General features: G+C 45.6%; 1 protein-coding gene across 1 annotated transcript in view; it reads left to right on the top strand.

Annotated features, from left to right (window-relative positions):
- Positions 1 to 14,582, top strand: part of LOC147748276 (transmembrane protein 198-like) — a 96,032-nt gene that overhangs the window by 38,148 nt on the left and 43,302 nt on the right. The gene's annotated exons all lie outside the window — the stretch shown is intronic.

Below are 14,582 nucleotides of genomic sequence, written 5' to 3'. Positions count from 1 at the left end.
GCTAGAGAAGTGATTTATTGTGCTACTGAACGAATGAACATAAGCAGTTGAAGTACTCTCTTGAACGATTCTGATTGCTCGAAATAGCGTGGGATTTTTAGTCACTAGGTTAAAAAATGTATTTATAGCATTTCAAAAAGCCTTTGAGTCCAGCGGGTGTGAAAACAGCTGGACACTACGCAGTGGGTGCATTACCGGAATACGTTCCTTGCCACCTGTTTCCAGGCGTCCCATTGTGAGGCAGCGCCTGGTGGCTCAGTGGACTACTGCTTCCATTGCCGGGGCCTGTGTCCGACATCATGGTCACAGGTTTAAGTCCCGGCGGGTCCACCCAGCCTATCATTCATCTGGGGTCGATACACGAGTACGAGTTGGGTAACAAAAAAGAGGTGTTGTTCAGCACCAAGGTGAACGTGCGTTGTTAAAAGTACATATGTTTGGTTATGTTCAACGAATGAATCTGTGTGCCCCTGCTTGTGCCTCTGTGTGCCCCTGTTGTCTGCTTGTGCCTCTGTGTGCCCCTGTTGTCTGCTTGTGCCTCTGTGTGCCCCTGTTGTCTGCTTGTGCCTCTGTGTGCCCCTGTTGTCTGCTTGTGCCTCTGTGTGCCCCTGTTGTCTGCTTGTGCCTCTGTGTGCCCCTGTTGCCTGCTTGTGCCTCTGTGTGCCCCTGTTGCCTGCTTGTGCCTCTGTGTGCCCCTGCTTGTGCCTCTGTGTGCCCCCGTTGTCTGCTTGTGCCTCTGTGTGCCCCTGTTGTCTGCTTGTGCCTCTGTGTGCCCCTGTTGCCTGCTTGTGCCTCTGTGTGCCCCTGTTGCCTGCTTGTGCCTCTGTGTGCCCCTGCTTGTGCCTCTGTGTGCCCCTGTTGCCTGCTTGTGCCTCTGTGTGCCCCTGTTGCCTGCTTGTGCCTCTGTGTGCCCCTGTTGCCTGCTTGTGCCTCTGTGTGCCCCTGTTGCCTGCTTGTGCCTCTGTGTGCCCCTGTTGCCTGCTTGTGCCTCTGTGTGCCCCTGTTGCCTGCTTGTGCCTCTGTGTGCCCCTGTTGCCTGCTTGTGCCTCCGTCTGCCCCTGTTGCCTGCTTGTGACCCTGTTGCTTGCTTGGGACCCTGTTGCTTGCTTGTGACCCTGTTGCTTGCTTGTGACCCTGTTTTCGTGCCTCTGTTGCCTGCGGGGGGCTCGCAGCGAGCCCACAGTGTGTGGGGTGGGGCTCGCAGTGTGTGGGGGGCTCTGTGTGGGTGTGTGTGTGGGGGGGCTCTGTGTGGGTGTGTGTGGGGGGCTTTGTGTGGCTGTGTGTGGGGGGGCTCTGTGTGGGTGTGTGTGTGGGGGGGGGGGTTGTGTGTGTTGGGGGGCTCTCTGTGGGTGTTGGTGTGTGTCATTTGCAAGAGATAAAGCTAGTGGCATTGTAAATGACAATGCCATTTATTTATGTTAAAAAAAAAACATAAATAAAAATAATGTCAAGAGCAATGCCAATCGCTCTAACTTTAACAAAGGCAAAACCATTGCATTGTAAATGCTTGTTTTGCTCAGTATTTCATTATTCAAATTTTTCACAATAGTGTTCCTTTAGTAGTAAAGACGCATTAGTAATTGCTTTTATACACTGTTATTAGTTTAATTACTCGTGTAGATAATGCATCTGACATTCAGACAGTGGATGTGAAGCTCTTACATTCAGGGATTGGAAAATTCAAAACCTGCCATCAGTCATAGTTTATCTTTTAAGCACTTGTAACCTGCACACATGTCACCTTTTCCTCCTTTAATGCACCGTTTGCAACCTCATGCATTTTGTTTGCTCACAATTGTCACTTTTGCGTCTTGTAACTTAACGTTTGCTTTTGAAATTTGTTCACTTGTAATTTTCTCCTCATGTTTCATTACTGTTCCTATTGTGTAGCGCTCTGACGCCTTTGGGTAAAGTCTGCGCTATATAAAAACGCATAAATAAATAGACTGTGTCCGGCCCCGCCCTTCCTGACTCGGGCGGTGCATTGTGCTTGCAGTTGCACGGACAGCATGAGTCATTGCTCAAGGCAGGGAGCAGGCCTTTCCTTGAACTCGTCACTTCACTTGCAGGTGGTTCACTTCACAGTTAGTTCACTTCATACGGATACTATGAAGTGAACTGCTTTGGCTGAAATATGCCTGCTTTGCTGGCCGGTCTTCATCCTGCTGCCTTATTGTCCATCCTGGCACAGGCAGCTTTTATGTCCCTGTGCTTTTGGCTGTGGATTTGTGTTTCAGCTGACTTGTGATTTGTTATTTTGGTCATTCCCTAGGTTGGGGCCCTGCTTCTCTGGGTACACTGGCTGCCATTTCTCTTTTGGGTTTCTGGTCTGTTGGAGGAAAAATCGGTGTTATAGGGCTTACCGGTTAGAAAATAGAGCATTCATGCTGTGCCTTTTAAGTGCCCACAAAGAAGAGAGGAACCAGATTTTAAAGTGAAAGAGACAGTCAATCACAAGATGAAAATATGTTTCTGTGATTTCATCACATGCCGCAGCAAAGAGAAACTGTATGAACATATATATATATATTTGCCATCTGTGTCCACTGGCGGACTTGGAGCGGAGGAGGTCCATGCGGTAAGTCGTGAGGGGGTGACACCATGAGTTACCCGCACCGGGTGACACCAACCCTAGTGACGCCACTGCCTACTCCATAGGCATCTAGCCACGCCTCCTCTCCCAGAATGCTACTGATATGTAAAAAGCCAAGTACAGGGATAGAAAAGTGGCGTCCCAGTTACATAGAGCCACCTGGTGACCCTAGCTATTCCAAACATGGGACAGCTGGAGATGATTGTAGCGGGTGAGGTACCCACAGTATAGGCAGAAAAAGATAATATCTTTGTATCAGGAACCTGCTCTGGCCTTTCCAAGGTTCTCAAGTCCATGTGTGATGTGCTGCTCCAGTCCTGTTGAAATATGGAGCTTTTGGTCTTAATTATTCTATTTTAAATCATGACTACAAATAGAAGAATTAAACTTAAAAATCTGGACTGGAGCTGCTCATCAGACATGGATCTGGGAAATTTGACATCCATGGGGGCGGGTGTGTTGACTTGAATGAAGGAGCAGATGTGCTCTGCATGCACTGCATGTGTCTGTTTACTTTATTGTAAACATGGCATTGCTGTGCATATGAGCACCAGATGCGGTTTGTGTATGATTGGTGTCATGTCTGTGGTATGTTTCACATCAAGTGGATTTGTGTGAGGTATGAGTTATGTAAGAGACGTTTTGACAAATGGGGATTGGGGCTGGCGTGTCCTGCCCGTGACCCGTGTGCATGTTCAGGAACGTGCAGCCATTTTGTTGTATGCTCAAAATGTTGACTTGTGTAGCTGACTCTAACCAAATCTCAGTGGTGAGAAGAGATGGCTAGAGACAGAAACTGAGACTGCTATGCTGAATGCTTCGAATTCAGACTAGGCCTTTTTAGCAGAGATCAGCGGACCGATCTATTTGGAGTAATTTCAGGCCTATCTCTTTGTTGCCAGCCTTTCTAAGTTGTTGGCGAAGTTTATTAACTTGTTAGAACAAGGCTAGCTGTTGCATATTTCCCAATCAGGCTTCCGTCCCCGCTTTAGCACTGAGTTGATCCTGGTGGAGGTCACAGATTCCATCAAGTTGGCTGTGAATAAGGGAAACAGGTTGAGTTGATATTATTCGACTTATCTGTGGCCTTTGATACGATGTCTCACTCTATTCTCCTCCAACGTCTGGAAAATATAGGCATCTGTGGATCCGCCCTGGCCTGGGTCTGCTCTTGTTTGGCTGACAGAAGCCAATGAGTTTGGATGCCACCATTTGCCTCTGATCCTAAGCTGTTAAAGGTTGGAGTCCCTCAGGGCTCTGCCCTAAGTCCTACTTGTTTCAATATCTATACGACTCCCTTGGCCTCTTTGTTGGAGTCTTTCAGCGTCCAGATTGTATCTTATGTCGACAACACTCAGATCTTAAAACATTGATCCTGTTGTTTGGCTCATCACACCCCACCTGGGATGGGGATTGTTGGCCTAGCCACATCCTGCCCCCATCGGCCCTGGCCACGGTAGTGTGAAATCTAGGGTTTAAGTTTGATGAGCAGACCTCTTTTGACACTCATGAGGCAGCTGTGGTGGATTCTTGTTTTGTACTTTGAAAGTCAATAAAGAAATTCGTTAATTTACTTCAAGCACAGGCTCAGAAGACGGTTAGTCATTCTCTCATTACTTCCCGTCTCGATTACGGCAACACTCTCTACTTGGGTCTCCCCGCATACTTGCTGAAGAGACTTCAGCTTGGTGCAAAACGGGCTGCACGGCTGCTAATCGAAATTTCAAGACAGGCGCACATTCACCAATACCTTAAGGAGCTTCGCTGGTTGCCTATCAGAGAGAGAATCTGGTTCAAATATCTCACATTGGCTCTTTGAGCATTCTTGAAGTCTGGCCCTATGTACCTGGCCGATAGGCTCACTCCCTATCATCCTGCAAGAACCCTTCGCTCCTCTGGCGCAGTTCTGCCAGTTGTTCCTCGATTTAAGAGGAAAAAATGGGGTGTTACATCTTTCTGTTTTCTTGTTGCTCGTGCGTGGAATGCCCTTCATTTGGACTTACGAGCAATGAACGATGAATTTAGCTTTAGACGCAATCTCAAAACCTGGTTGTTCCAATCGGCTTATCCAAAGACTGGCTTTTGCCTCAGTTGCTGACTTTTCTCCCCAACGCCGATGATTGATTGATTGATTAAGAAATCTCAAGTATCCCGATTCCAATATAGGGTTTATTTCTTTTTATTTGTACTTGTAGTCTTGAATTTAAAGTAGGATAAACAGTACAAGATGGAAAGAAAAATGAGCATTGGAAATCCAATAAGGCTAGTCTTGCTAAGCCTGTGAATTTTTTAGGTCGAGCCTAGACGAAAGCAAAGCGAAGCTTTGCTGTCTATGGCTCGACAACTTATGTCGTCGCTTTCAGGGGAATGTGGACAGCAGACTGTGACGAGCGAGCGTCTCCTGCCGGAGATTCTTCCTCGTGAGCGCGCACGTCGCCGTGCCTCATTTTCCCATTCTCAAACAAAGCCACACTCACGCATGCGCACATACACACACTGCATACACACACACGCACCCCCCCTTAAACAGACACACGCTGCATACACACACGCACCCCCTTAAACAGACACACACGCACGCACGCACAAACACACTCCAACATACACACACGCGCGTACACCCCCACCCTCAACCTCACTCGCCGGGCTCCTCTCTCCTTACGCGTGGGAAGGCACTGTGCAAGAAGGTGCGCTGTCTCATATCACCGCCGCCTCCCACAGCGTCATTGTATGGAAATTTAAACTTGCCTTCCCGTAAACACCGCCGCAGCCCGGGAACTTCAGTAGTCTTACAAATCACAAGCGCAGCTCCTCTGACGTCAGACGAGGAGCCGCGCTGGGATTGGTGCCGGTGGGGCCGTTGCCTGGCAACGGAAGTGACGTCGACGCCGGGCGGGACTTCGACGCCGGGCGGGAGGGACGGAGCCTGATGCGGCCATGGAGCCGGGCCTCCCGCTGCTGCTGCGGCCTGCTGCTGTTCGCTGCCGGTGATGATGCGGTGACTGGCCATTTGACCGGACTTTACCGGGCCTCCCGCTGCTGCTGCTGGGGAGCTGCGGCCTGCTGCTGTTCGCTGCCGGTGATGATGCGGTGAGTGGTAAACGCGGGGACATTCAGGTTTGTGATCCAGCTAAAAATATACTGCAGACGCAGCGTCAATGCTTTTTCTAGTTTTTAAGTGTTAGGAATTTCACAGCCGTTTGCTCAGACTCCTGCCGTCCCCTGTGTTCGTGGGACTTAAGATGTAGCACGATTATTTATATATTGTTTTCCCTGTAAGCTTAGTCGCTTCTATGCGCTAGTTTTTTTAGTCCATGTGAACAGTTTATTTATAGCACTTGAAGGTGATATAAACTGTCTACGCCTCTGGGTCCCCGCACTGCCTATCTGTGTGCCGCAGGTCCTCATCCTGTTTACGTTTTAACACTCCAGAGTCTCTAAAAGTGGGTCACGTTCTTCACCTGGTGTATATGCTTAGAATTCCTCACGCGTCTGTAAACATGCCTCGTGCTCGCTTCCCTTTTTCAGTATACCTGAGGCTCCTCACCCTATCCGTCAGTGCCTCAAGCGCCTCACCCGTTCTGTACATACCTCAAGCTTCTAACCCACCGGTCTATATGCCTCGGGCTCCTCACCCTGTGTATATATTCCGAATCCTTCTGAATCCTCTATTTGTATAACCTGGCTGTGCTCGAGCTCCTCACCTCTCGGCATAACCCTCAAGCGCTTCCTCACCCTGTGTACATGCCTCCAGTTCCAGCTCGCCCTGTGTATCTTTTCCTCAAACTGATCCTTATTGTATAAACTAGCCGTAGCTGCCTGAATCTCCTCACCCTGTGTACATGCCTCAAGCTCCTACCTTGTACCACCACCACCACTAACACCACCACCTCTACCACTAACACCACCACCACCAGTACCACACCCACCACCACCAGTACTTCCACTAACATCACCACCACTACCACTAACACCACCACCACCACCTGTACCACACGCACCACCCCCAGTACTTCCACTAATATCACCACCAGTACCAGTACCACCAATACCACTCGTACCCCTATCACCACCACCATTACCAGTACTACCAGTACCACCACCAGTACCACCACCACCACCATTACTGCCACCACCAGTACTACCACCACCAGTACTACCACCACCAGTACCACCACCACCACCAGTACCACCACCACCAGTACCACCATCACCACTACTACCACCACCAGTACAACCACCACCACCACCAGTACTTCTACTAATACCACCACATTACCACAAGTACCAGTACCACCAATACCACTGTACCACTATCACCACTAACAGTACCAGTACTACCAGTGCCACCACCAATACCACCACCAGTACTACCATCACCACCAGTAACACCACCAGTACAACTACAAGTACTACCACCACCAGTACTACCACCACCAGTACTCCCACCACCAGTACTACCACTAGCAGCAGCACCAGTACTACCACCAATACTACCACCACCAGTGCTACCACCACCAGTACTACCACAACCAGTACCAACCCAACCAGTACTACCACCACCAGTACCACTACCACCAATACTAACAGTACCACCACCACCAATACTACCACTACCAGTACCATCCACCACCAATACTACCACCATGAGTACTACCATCACCACCAGTACTGCCACTACCAGTACCACCACCACCAGTACTACCACTACCAGTGTCACCACCACCAAAACTACCAGTACCACCACCACCAATACTACCACTACTAGTACTACCACCACCACCATCAGTACTACCACCACCAGTACCACCACTACCACTACCAGTACCACCAGTACCAGTACTACCACCATCAGTACCACCATCACCACCAGTACCACCAGTACCAGTACTACCAGCATCAGTACTACCAGTACCACCACCAGTGCCACCAACACTACCACCACCAATACCACCATCAGTACTACCACCACCTCCAGTACCACCAGTAACAACATCACCAGTACCACCACTAAAACCACTAGAACCACCACCACCAGTACTACCACCACCAGTACCACCACCACCACCAGTACTACCACCACCAATAATACCACTAGCAGTACTCCCACCACCACCACCAGTACTATCACCACCAGTACCACCACCACCAGTACTACCACTACCAGTACCACCACCACAAATACTCCCACTACCAGTCCTACCACCACCACCAGTACTACCACCAACATTACTACCACCACCAGTACCACCACCACCAGTACTACCACCACCACCAATACTACCGCTTCTAGTACCACCAATACTGCCACTACCAGTACCACCAACACCAGTACTACCACTATCAGTACCTCCACCACCAATACTACCAGTACCAACACCACCAATACTACCACTAACAGTACTACCACCACCACAACTACTACCAGTACCACCACCACCACTACCACCAGTTCCAGTAGCACCACTAGTACCACCAGTACCAGGACCACCACCAGTACCACCAATACCAGTACTACCAGTACCAAAACCAGTACCACCACCAGTACTACCAGTACCAGTACTACCAGTGCCACCAACACTACCACCACCAATACCACCATCAGTACTACCACCACCACCAGTAACACCACCACCAGTACCACCACTAAAACCACCAGTACGACTACAAGTACAACCACAACACCAGTACTACCACCACCAGTGCCACCACCACCAATACTACCACTACCAAAACCACCAACACTACCATCACCAGTACTACCACTACCAATACCAATACCACCACTACCAATACCACCACCACCAATACTACCACTACCAGTACTACCACCACCACCACCAGTACTACCACCATCAGTACCACCACCAATACTACTGCTACCAGTACCACCACCACCACCAATAATACCACTTCCAGTACCACCACCACCAGTACAACTACTACCAGTACCACCACCACCAATACTACTACTGCCAGTACTACCACCACCACCAGTACCACCACCACCAGTACTAACACTACCAGTACGACCACCACCAATACTACCACCATGAGAACTACCATCACCACCAGTACTACCACTACCAGCACCACCACCACCAGTACTACCACTACCAGTACCACCACCACCACTAGTACTACCAGTACCACAAGTACCACCACCTCTAGATCATATGTAACTCCCACTTCACACTTTCTGTCTGTGTAATTTACAACACTTACACATCGTATTCACTGCACTATTTATCACTACTCTGAAGATGTCGCAGGTTGGTCTCTTCCTCTGATATTTACAATCTAACAAGTGGTCTAGAAGGTCCTTTATTGCAATGCAATAAGTCTTGCATTTGCAAAAGTTTAGGTATTAGTATTGTAAATTACAATGCCTTTTGTTTATGTTTTAGAACACAAAACATAAATAAAAGGCATTGTCATTTACAATGGCAATGGCTCAAACTTGCGTAAATGCGAGACCTATTGCATTGCAAATGCTTGTTTTATTGAACTTTTATTGCAGGCATATGTGATAAATATTAAAAGTACAAAAGTGTAAAAAGTAAACATTTCATTGTCACAAGGTGGTGTGCATAGGTTTGCAAAATATAAATAAATAAAAAATGACCAATGGCAAAAAATAAATAAATAAAAATATGCAATAAAATGAGAGATAGGCCTTCCAGCCCTGGCACTGAGGAGGGCTTCTTTTTGAGTGGAGATGATCATGTGCAAGCGGAAAAGGCCATCACTTGCAGTGAAGACAGACCTGCTCTGATCTGGGCTGACCCACTGCCTCATGCTGTATACTGTGGTGGGTGGAAGCAAATTAGGAATGGCACAAGAACAGACTAGTGGCTAAAGAGGGCTGGCCAAAAGTCCCGAAACGTACGTAAATTTTTTGTAGTGTGATATATTTTTTTTATTAAACCCTGAGGTTGATAAGACAGTTAAAACTGTCTCTAGACCAAATTGAAAATCGTGGATTGGTCGAGTTTCTCACACATGCAGATGGACAACTTGAGAGGTCCTTTATTTTTCTTTTAAAGGACTGCTATTGTGGGGCCAAGCCATCCAGATTAAGGTCCTTAAGCAACATGTCTTATGCCACAACAGCTGCTGGCTAAGTACTAGCTGAAATGTCTCAAAAGCCTTGGAAACCAACATCATCTCTTCAGTTCCTCATTCGGTTAAAAATAATCATGAAATAAGTGCAAATAGTAAAACACAATTACAAAACCATCTTAGCCCTTATCTTTGTAGCCGCTGACAAAAGCGGCTTGCAGAGAACCATACTAAAGGACTATTAAGCATCTGCAAATAAAGAAAAGCATGTTTCCATTGAACAAAGCTAACACTTTTAACAACAGGGATGATACACTATTGCTTAGGCGATATATAATCTGCAAAGAAGGGCAACGCAGTCTGAAGAGAAGCATTCTTACAAGGACAGACAGTTCAGTTCTCTGGTGCAACTCGGCCCGTACTGAATGCCAGTGAGTAATGAGCTATGCCCGTTCTAAAGCATGTGAGTTGATTACAATTGCAGGTTTTATGGACAGTGGAAAAGCTATGTTTCCATAAATTCTGCTGTTTTTTAATGTTAGATGTAACAGTAGGCTTAGATAGTTCTTGAGTTTCTATTTTCTGTATGCTGAGCTGACAAAATGTAGACTTGGAACAAATGTTATCCATTTTTGTTGCAATCTCAGGATGTGCAAAGACAAATCTGGCTTATCTATTTCCAAACATGAACATTTTATATAACTCAACAATTTGGAATTAAAACAATGATCCAGTGTTAACAATCCTTAGTAATCTGTCTATTTAAAATAGCATGGGGATTCGATTAAATGGACACCAACGGCTGATGATCAGAAGCTAAAATACCTACCTCACAACCATTATCATTGTTTAACCTGGCCACAAATAAGTCATCCTCAGCTGTGCCCCTTATTTCATTCTTTATCTTGTTAATTACTTCTGTGTAATGTGTCCTAAAGCTATTTTGTCCCTATCTCTGGGAGATTGATCCTGGGCCAGTTTTTGATTAGCTTGGGAGCAAGAATTATCAAATTATCAAACCATATGTGAGGCCTCATGACAACAGGGTTTGAGCTAGGTCTCAATGATATGTTATCAGACTTAAAAATATATTAAAAGTATCAAAAACAATAATATCCACAGTGCAAGACCAATTCGAAAACCTTTAAAAACATCGCTAGAGTTAAAATACAAAAGCCGTTTTAAAAGAAAAGGGGGATTAACACATTCCTATTTCAGTCTCAGTCCTCCCTCTGTTAGGGCCAAATCACGCTTCACCGTGTGAAAGGCTTTCTTGTGGAGCCAGGGGTAAGAAAAAGAAAGCAGTAAGATGTTGCGATAGCTATATCCCATGGGTCTGACAAAAGTTTGACAAAATATTGCTAGCCGAAACACTGGATATAAAAAAATAATAATAATTTATGGTACCTTCAAAAGTAGAATTACAGCTTTCAGTCTGTCCCAGAGCATCTTGAGCTTTAATCATGTTCCTTTCTTGTAATAAATCTGGGAGTACGCAACCTAGACTGTTGTGTCACAATAACGTACACATATCTTATTGCTCACAAGGAATCTAAAATCATCATTCAAGTGTGTGAACTCCAACATGTCATTATAATCACCAGCAATAATAATTAGACAGTAATGCCTGGAGGAGTTGGTAGTAGACTTACAACATTGATCAACATAGTTAAAGAAATTAATAAGTTGCAGTAATTATTTTGGATAAGATTGTCATTATAAATATGTATCACTAGGATGCTAGAGCTTCTTTCCCACTTCACTGGTACATCCTGGAAGTTTAGAAAAATCAGAGGGGGGCAAATTAACCTCGCAATTCAGAGCGGCAGCCACCAAAATTAAAAGTCCCCCATTGGCTCTTTGAGAGAGTGATAGAGTAGCTGACAAGGAAGCACTGCCATATTCATAGAGATGATGTTCTTTATTAGGCCAAGTCTCCTAGGATAAAATAAAATGAAAGATTTTATTAAATCAAATAAAGAACAATTCGATAATTTATAAGCTATTCCTGCAATATTCTAAGAGATGATGTTCAAATCCCCTTTAATAAAAGGAGTTAAGTCAACAAAAGACTGTCCAATTGCACAGGTGTGCAAAATAGCCATATGCGAAGCTAGCCAATGGTTGTGCAAAATCCCAAGTGTGCAAAATGTTTAATGAATCCATGGGACACTGTTTTACTATCGACCATATTAGAGAGTCGTTCATTGGCAAAGTTTCGAAAGCGGTGTGACGATTTTGAGTAGGAATTAGAAAATTATCCATGTTTATTAAAGATAGCTGTCAGAGCTGAAGAATGATCAGGCAGCGGGACAATGAAGAGGGCCTATTAAAATTACCCAAGGAGACCGCAGTAATCTTGCTGCCTGAACGCCAATGACTTAAATAAAGCACATACATAAGATGTGTGGAATTAATAATGATACAGTCATCTAATCGGTAATAAGTGGATGCCCCAACCAAAACGCTCACCTGGCAAACACTATTTATTCAAATAGTGAGGGCTACCTCCTCACCTGTCTATGTAGCCAGTGCAAGATTTTATGCATAAAAAAGGGAATGGTTGCGGGAGGAAGATTCAAAGTAACCAAATCAGATTTAACGTTACTGTCTACATAAGGGAGGGTTACCGCAGAATCAACAAGTGTTTTGTTTGTAGGTATGGGGACAAAAACTCAATGGGTAGCTGGAACATTTAAAACATAATTTCCAAAGTGTACTGACTAACACTTGGCTAGATGAGGGAAATCTGTATGTTAGATATTTTGAGGTGGTCAGGGCAAAGAGAACTAGCCAAAGACAACCTTAGTGACCACAGCTTTTAACATATCCTCTACTCTTGCTTCAACAGTCACAAGTCTAGTATAAACAATTCTTGTGAAAAGTGGGCACAATATTAGGCAGGGATTTGTCTACCAAAAAAGACAAGTTAAAAACACCACCTGTAACAGAATTGGGGTGTAAAGAGAAAGAACTAGGCATTTTCATCAGATAATTTGTATTTACTATCTTGGTGTGGGTAGGTTGGAATCTTATCTGCATGGTGCATCTCTACCTCCACTGAAGAAGATTAATTAACAGCACAAGGATTGGTCACAAAAATAATTTTCTGAACAGTATTGGCATCTGAGGAGCTTTCGGCAGAGAGTACTTCCGTGGTAACTTGGCCATGAGATGAGTGAAAAATGCATTTTTCAGTTACAGCAACTTTTTCGTTTGTAGTGCCAGCAGCATGAGCGAAAAACGAATCTGTGGAAGAGGGGACTGGTGTTTTTCTAGTTACAGGAGCTCTCCATGGGGATAAAAGACACATTTATTTTATCTGTAATAAAACTGCCATATAGCCTCCGCTGACACACGAGAACAAAGAACCAACAGCGGTGACCCAGCTCTGCCTCCTCCAGACTCTGACGGGCGCTGTCTTCAACCAGGCACATCCCGGGCAGCTCAATCCCCAAAATGCTGAATAGGCAGAAACAGGGAGAGGGGCCGCCTACAACCTCATCCTGCCCAGGTGCAGGCTGGAGCCTGAAGTCCAGGGGCATGTTTTACATTATGACCTGGGGACATAAAGGGCGTTTCTGTCAGTTTTGTGCACCCGAGGGATAATGGTATTACAGAGGGGTCGCACTGGTGCACGTGTAGCGCAAGCGCTGTCATGAGAGGGCGTTCCCTCATTTGCATGGGAGCGTGGCATCATACAAATGAGAAAATCTTTGTCTCCGTGCCCGCACTGTATTATAGATGCAGACGCAAATAGGCCATTAGGCGGTGCACTCAGAGTGGCCCACAAAATGGTGGCGTATTATCAGTGTGCCTCCTGAAAGCAGCCTCTGGAGAGAGGAAAGGGGGGGGGGGTCCCATGAACTCCCTGGACATCCCCCTGTAGGCGGGTGTTGTCACTCACTGTACATGTCTGCAGGGGCATCTCTAACCCATCCCTCTTCACAAGTACAGGCAGTTTGGAGCGTGCACTGTGAAACACAGAGTTGCTTTGAAGCAGGCACTTTATATTTCACTGATTGCGCTGCATGCGCGACTGCCCTCAGGGCAACGCGTGTTCATGAATGCCCTAGGGGCAGCTCGTTCATTCGCTGTAATAGGGCACACTATCCCTATTTGCACCTGGCACACTTGTTTAAAAGTGTGCCTCGTGCAAACAGAGAAAATGCACCATATTTGAAATACGGGCACAGGGAGGGGCCTCCCGCACCAATCTAAGAAACCCCCTATACCCTTTTCCCAGCCGTCTATGATTTTTAGCCTGGTCATCTTGACATTAGTTTAATCATATATTCTCTAAACCAGTCCCTTCAGTTTATGAAACAATAATACACTCTGAATAATACTGGAATACTCGCAGTATGGATATTTGTCCCCCAGCAATGCTCTCATTCTGTAACTGAGATGTTAAATATTGTAACCTTAGGTCTGGCATACATTGCCTTTCTTGTAGTTCAGGATGTTTTTGCAAGGAAATCCTTGGGAATTTTGAAGCCCAAAAGAAATGTGCTAAATTCCGCTGGCAGAGAAGAAAAACATTATTTGTCCAGATTTAAAAAAATCACTATTATAGAAATTCAAAAAGACAACATTCACGAAACTTTATCAATAAGAGAATGTACGAAATGCAACAGGATCGGATCTGAAACAAATGTGCATTTAGCCAAATTGATATGTTTATTTGATTTATCTTGCTGATAGCTGTGAGGGGGTGAAACTCTAATTTCCTCAACAGATTCTTCCTCTCAGGCAAGTAAGACTACATTTATTTCCGAAAAATTGTGTTAGCTCTTCCTTATAATGACCCCTAGAGACTCAACACATTGCTTGTTCAGAGAGACTCATCATGAGAGATCTTTGCATGATCTCGGATGTATACTGTGATGTTTTTTTCTTCCATAGCAAACATTCATTTGATTTTTTG

The sequence above is a fragment of the Lissotriton vulgaris genome, chromosome 1_1 (assembly GCF_964263255.1).
Source record: "Lissotriton vulgaris chromosome 1_1, aLisVul1.2, whole genome shotgun sequence".
Classification (NCBI taxonomy): Eukaryota; Metazoa; Chordata; class Amphibia; order Caudata; family Salamandridae; genus Lissotriton; species Lissotriton vulgaris.
Note: the sequence above shows the minus strand (reverse complement) of the source record. Positions and strands in the feature narration are given on the sequence as shown.